The sequence below is a fragment of the Thamnophis elegans genome, chromosome 3 (assembly GCF_009769535.1).
Source record: "Thamnophis elegans isolate rThaEle1 chromosome 3, rThaEle1.pri, whole genome shotgun sequence".
Lineage (NCBI taxonomy): Eukaryota > Metazoa > Chordata > Lepidosauria > Squamata > Colubridae > Thamnophis > Thamnophis elegans.
The window spans coordinates 8,553,975-8,561,099 of NC_045543.1; the positions used below are offsets into that span (position 1 = coordinate 8,553,975).

Here is a 7,125-nt window from a genome sequence, read left to right on the forward strand (position 1 = left end):
CACTCGTCGATGGGCCGCTCTCGCCTTAGCTGTTACAAATGTAATCAGGGTTAACCGGAGAGGCAGTTTTCTTGTAAGCAGGGCAATAAAGATCAGGCTAGAAACAACACCAGAATGTTTCCTTCCTGCCTTCCTTACAGGATTAGCCCTGGAAAGTGGGAAAAAACAAAGGAGATTTCTTCCAACAACTGTCCTCCAAACTGTTTAGAAAGTTACCAACTGAGTTCTCCCGAATAGGTGCGAACCAGCTGAATCCCACCACTGGCTTATCTTCGGTGCATGTGTAAAAATCAAGCTAGGACTTACTTTCATGGTAGGTTGTATTTTCAGGGAAACACGGTGCTTGCATGGAACATGCTTTCAAATTATTAGATGGTGGAAGTTGAAGTGACAGAAACCCACCCTGCCACACAGGGCCTAGGTTCAAACCGCCACAGCCAGCGTCAATTAACCCACTGAGCCACTGCATCTCCAGTGGTCAGAAGGTCACCAAAGGTGATCACCTGACCCCAGGACAGTGCAATGGTAATAAATGCATGCTTAATTGCCAAGCATCCAAATTTTGATCACGTGACTAGGGAGATGCTACAACAGTCATATGTGTGAAAAATGGTCATGTTATTTTTTTTCAGTGGTGTTGCAACTTCAAAGCAGTCGCTAAATGAGTGGTTGTAAATCAAGGATTACTTCCATAAGCATCTAACATCTTGGCTATATAACAAAGGCTGAGCATAATATATGCTATGGTTTTTTTTTGAAACTGAATGCCTGTATTCTTTAGAAGGCACACATAGCTTTAGAGTTCTTCAGTTTGCAGTAACCCTGCTTTTAATTTCTGAGAAATGTTATATTTGCAGGTAATTAATCATATGGGTTCTTAGTCACTGAATCTGCACAATTCAATTTAGGCTGGATTTGAAGTCTAATGCACAGCTTATGCTACTGCAGCACTGTGAAAGATCAACCTTCTCCCCACTTTGGAAGAAATAAAATTATGCAAAAGCAATATTGCAATTAAATTTCTGAGCCTCATGAATGCAATCTGAAATAAAGAGGGGGTGGCTAATTCAAGGCCCATGAGCCGCATCTTTGCCCTGGAGTGGAGTGGGAATGGAGATTTTGCAGTATCCTTCCCCTGGAGTGGGGTGGGAATGGAGATTTTGCAGTATCCTTCCCCTGGAGTGGGGTGGGAATGGAGATTTTGCAATATCATTCCCCTGGAGTGAAGGAAGGAAGGAAGGAAGGAGGGAGGGAGGGAAGGGATTATAATGAGAGTGAGGGAAGGTCTCAGGGAAATCCTACCTTAGCACTTGGCCAGTACAGGTGCCCCCAACACAAGTGATGTCGAGCTGGCTACCCCCCACCACACCTACGCCCACCATGGCCAGAAACAACACACTGTCCTCCGAGGTTAAACACAACCCTGATGCGGCCCTCAGTGAAATCGAGTTTGACACCCCTGTTCTACAGAAACAGATGATTTCTCTTGTCCAAGAACTGCAGATACTACACACAATGAACAGCTTTTTCTTTTACATTCCTATTTCATGCCTTTACAGAGGCTGCTCTGGCACTGAAGTCTTGACAGCATCTCTTGCCATATGAAGTTTAAGGGTCATTTCAACCCTGAACGTAATGGGTAATGTGCAATTTCATGGACAGATTGTAAACTAGCCGGCTAAATATGCCCCCATCACTTATGTTGCTGCGTAAATAAAGCCTCTGTGTCCCTTAGGCACCAACTGTTCTAGAATTACTGGCTAAGAATGAATATATTTCTGAGAAGGAAACTGTGGCTAAATTCACATCTGTCACATGTACAAGAGAGTCCTCGATTTACAACAGTTCATTTAGTAATCGTTCGAAGTTACGATGGCACTAGAAAAAGCGTCTTATGACCATTTTTTCCACTTATGACCATTACAGAATCCCCACAGTCACGTGATTTGCATTTGGATGCACGATAACTGACTCAGATTTATGACATTTGCAATGTCCCGGGGGTCGTGTGATCCCCTTTTGCAACCTTCTGAACAAGCAAAGTCAATGGGGAAATCGGATTCACTTAACAACTGGTGTTACTAATTTAAGAACTGCAGTGATTCACTTAACAAATTGTGCGAGAAAAGTCGTAACATGGGGCAAAACTCACTTAACAAATTTCTCACTTAACAACATAAATTTTGGTTGCAAGTTGAGGACTATCTGTATTGTTTGTTAAATTAAAATTATAGTTTGCAAACTATAGTGTTGCAATTCAAACCTCATGCTATTCTCAACATACTATGGCTTACTATAATGTGTGAACACACCAGTGACATGCGGTGAGGTTTATGGCTGCTGAGGCACTGACACGGGTTTCAAATTTTTTAGACTTGTGGACTTCAACTCCCAGAATTCCACAGCCAGGCATGCTCAGTTCCGATTTAAAGCGACAGCATTTTTTCTCCTTTGCGAAATAAGTTTTCGTTCATTCTTTTTTCTTCTCCCTCCCCCTCCTTCCTCCCTCTCTCCCTCCCTTCCCCCTCTCTCAAACAGACACACGCACACAGAGAAGTTGGATCCCTCTCTCACTCACTCAATCTCAAACAAACACAAACACAGAAGTTGGATTGGATATATTGTCCAATGGCTTGAAAGCAGCTCCTCTGCCATACCCCACCCACCCACCCATTCCCCTGCTGCCTTCCGATCCGAGCCTTGGATTGCAGGTGGAGCCATGTTGCCTTTTCAAACTTGTAATCAGTGAAGCTGGGCTTATATACTTTTATCCAGGTGTGTGTGTGTGTGTGTGTGTGTAAAAGCAACGTACCTCTGCATGCAATCAAACTACACTTGGGGAGGGATCTACACTTGAGGATGAAGTTTGAATTCCTCCCCCTCCCTTCAACCCACACGTACCTTTTCCAGCTGTTTCAGAGAGGATTTCAACTCTGCTCTTGCCTGCCATCATGAAAAGAAAAAAAAATGTAAAAGGAAAAAGGCAAGAGCTGAGGTCAGGTTGAGCTAGTTGCTGCCAGAGTCACCATGGATGACTCTGCTTAACTGTTTAAAAAAGCCTCTTAAAAATGCCCTCTACAGGAGGCAGGAGAACGACGTGCCTCATGTACATAAGGAATTTTTGGCTTTTAACCCTTGCTTAACTCTGCTCGAGTGATCATAAAGTCAGACTAGACGAGGCACATCGTTCTCCCGCCTCCTCCTGTAATTTTTAGAGGCTTTTTTAAACAGTTAAGCACTAAGCAGAGTCATCCACTGTGACTCTGGCAGCAACTAGCTCAGCCTGACCTCAGCTCTTGCCTTTTTCCTTTTACATTTTTTTTCCCTTTCATGATGACAGTGGTGAGGCTCTGCCTCCCCTGCCTCCCCTGGCTGCACGTCCCTGGAACACAACCAACAATAATCTGTCACTACAATCATAATTGTATTCTTACTACATCTACATGGATGGAAGTAAGCAGGTTCTGTCTTAGACCCAATACTGTTTAATATCTTCATAAATGACTCAGATGAGGGAACAGAAGAGGAATAGATGCAGGATTACATGAAGTATTAATAACGCTTTATAAAACTTTAGTAAGACCAGATCTGGAATACTGCATCCAGTTTTAGTCACCACATTATTGAAACTTTGGAAAGAGCAACTAAGATGATTAAAGGCCTGAAGATTAAAACATATGAAGAACAGCCTTGACTACTTCAGCTGACTGCAGTTCTGCAGTTCGGCTGTTCAAATCTCACCGGCTCAGGGTTGACTCAGCCTTCCATCCTTCCGAGGTGGGTAAAATGAGGACCCGGATTGTTGTTGGGGGCGATATGCTGACTCTGTAAACCGCTTAGAGAGGGCTGAAAGCCCTATGAAGCGGTATATAAGTCTAGCTGCTAACTTGGGTGAAGGAATGGATACATCTTAGATACAGAAGATTGCTATTGCTGGAGGGACGTGATCTCCAGCTGGGATGGCATGCCTTTCTATGGTATGCCAAAAATAAAATGCGTAGATACTTTCAAAGACATTATGTAAGGCACGCTCTATTTCTAGTATGAGAAAAAGGTAAAGCAAAAAATTATATGAAAATAACAGTCTGGCTTTCAGCAGCGGAAGCACTGATACATTCAAATGTTGTAAACCTGGGGAAAATTGTAATGTATAAAGATATTTTAAATGAGAAAGGGGAACTTAAAGCTAAACAGGAATTGCAAAATCAAGGGGTGGAACTCGCATGGTGCAAACACTTGCAAATTCACTCCAGATATGTAAAAGATGTAAAGATACAGAATATGATTTCCATAAAGAGCCAACAATATTTGATCAGATACTATTAGGTGTGAATGAAAAGTTAGTAAAGAAAATATATAGCTTATTTATTAAGCCTTAAAGTGGAAGATGAACAAGTGAAAGAAACAATGATAACATGGGTAAAAAAATGTGGGTATACTATAGAATTGAAGAAATGGCAAAAACTTAGAGATAGTACACTCCCTCACATTTTGTAAACCAGCAGTTTAGACATTAATGGCTGTGTGCTGCATTATTTTGAGTGGACAGCACATTTATACTGTTATATAAGATGTATACTCACTACTTTACATTGTGTAAAGTGTATTTCTTCAGTGTTGTCACGTGAAAAGATGTACTTAAATATGTACAAAATGTGAGGGGGTGTATTCAGTTCTGTGTAAGTTCAAAATTAGAATGTCATTTGATTATTAGTTGTTGGAAAGATGCTGTTGCTTAAATGTCATGTGATTTACAGAGATATTCTAAACAAATGTCGCTGTATGGAACAAGAGGTCTAGCTAGGCGTTTTCTTATATTTTTATTGTTTCCAAACATTTGCCTGTTTCAATCACCAAGAATTGATTTTTGTATGTAACGTAGAATTCTTTATTCCATTCCATGTATAAAGTCATCGGGCATTATATCCCAGTTTTTCTGACTATTTTTCTGACTTGTTATGACTTTTTCTCTGATTCTTTCTCTGTTTACAAAAAATAGATAAATGTGGAACCACGAGAAGCAGAATTGGAGGCAGAAGCAGGAGCTGCAGAGGCAAAAAAACAAGAAATAGCAATTTACAACTAACCCAATGCAAGCACGCACACATCTGTAGAAGCAGCAAACAAAAATCCAGAGACAGGAATTTGCTTTCACCTTCTTACTTCCTTCTTTCCTTCCTTCTTGCCTACCTTCATCTCTCCTTTTTTTTTCCTGTCAGTCATATAGACCTCCATTCCTTCTTCCGTTTTACAGGTGTAATACAGCAAAATTTAGCTGTTCTCATATCTTTTACTGTGTTCTTCAGTCCCCACACATTACATCTTTTGTTTATTTCTCATAATGTTTCATTGTTCATTAATATATGATACTTAGCAGAGCTGTTGAATGCAGGTCAACTAGCTAAAGGAAAAATTAATGCTCAGACATAAATAACAAAGAAACAATTAACAAGTAGCAGATGAATTGACGTGAGTGGTCCTTGTAGGATTCAAAATTCAAATTTTGAATGAATTTTCCTTCAGGAACTCCTAATGAAAGGGCTAAAATGAACTTTTTCAATGCAATTGAAGCAGGTTTGTAAGATGACATACAAACCAGGGGTGGGTTCCTACCGGTTTGAACCGGTTCGGCCAAATCGGTAGTAGTATGCTGGCCTGGGTCGCAGAACTGGCAGTGACCCAGGCTGGTCATGTTCCTGAACCAGTTCCCCAGTCGCCACCATCTTTTTTAGGAGTTCTTCACATGCACAAAACAATTTCCATTGAACTGCGCATGCGCACGCGGGCACACATCCAGCGCGCACCCACAAAGCTTGCGCACAAGTGAACCAACAGTAACGCCGGCTAGAACCCACCCCTGATACAAACACACACACAAATCTACAACCAATCAGAGTTTGAACCAAGGAAGACCTTAGTACTTGATTAGTACCTAGTACCTTAGCAAACATGTTGGATTAGTGTCATGGCGTGTTACACATTCTGGGCTGGAGAAAAACAAGGCTACTAAGATTCACTTTAAAGAGGAACAAAATACAAAAATCTCACTAGCAAATAAGCTGCAGCTGAAACAACAATTGGCAAACAGATCCAAGTGATTCAGACATATGGCACTACTGCTGATAACATTTTAAGGAGGGAAATATTTTGTGGTTTAGTTCTATCAAACTAATTTTTTTTTTATTGAAAATTTTGGAAAAAAAAACTTTTACAAATGTTTACTTTTTTTTTTTTAATAGCAATAGCAGTTAGACTTATATACCGCTTCATAGGGCTTTCAGCCCTCTCTAAGCGGTTTACAGAGTCAGCATATTGCCCCCAACAACAATCCGGGTCCTTACTTCCCTCCCCCTCCCCTCCCCTCCCCTCCCCACCCAAACCCCACCCTTCCCAACCTTCCCCCCCCCCCCCCCGACTTCCCAGAACCAATACAGGGTATAAATCTTTAACAAAAATATTCTAAAATAAGCTTAAAAGTAAAAAGTTAATATCCTCTATCATTTGAGCTTTAACTCCTCTTTGCTAGGCTAACTCTAAACAGATTATATCATTCCTTGTTTCTTCAGTCATAAACTCTCTGGAATTTCTTAGTCCCATATTTATTTTGAGTATAGTCAATCCATCTTCTCCACTCCAGTTTCTATCTCTCATTGGAATGGTCCTTGAGATATGCTGATATTTTAGCCAGTTATTTTGTTACTTTTAATGTCCATTCTTGAATAGTAGGCAAAAAAATATGGAACGCTTCACGAATTTGCGCGTCATCCTTGTGCAGGGGCCATGCTAATCTTCTCTGTATCATTCCAATTTTAGTATATAGTGCCTGCCGAAGCAAGCACTCTATCAAACTAATTTTAATACCCCTCATTTAGAGATTCTTCTGTTCACTGCAAAGTCATGTGACTGGGCTGGTATAAAGATGTTGCTAAAAGATAAATAAATAAATTAGAGAGCAGAATAGCTGTGATCAGATGAGGAGAGTGAAGAAACAGCAAATCAAAGTGATCCAGTGAAGCTCAATATTGTACCCTTTTATCCTATACTATCATTCTCCTTTAGATGTTCAGCAATTTCAAATATACACATGAATTGTGGAGATAAATGAAAAAGGAAAAAAAAGGAATT

The 7,125-nt window shown here is 40.6% G+C and overlaps 1 non-coding gene across 1 annotated transcript; it reads right to left on the reverse strand.

Annotated features, from left to right (window-relative positions):
• Window positions 1-6,730: 6,730 nt before the first annotated feature.
• On the reverse strand, window positions 6,731-6,840 carry LOC116506868. The gene has a single exon (XR_004255082.1). It is a non-coding gene; the product is annotated as a U6 spliceosomal RNA (small nuclear RNA).
• Between the last annotated feature and the right edge of the window lie 285 nt (window positions 6,841-7,125).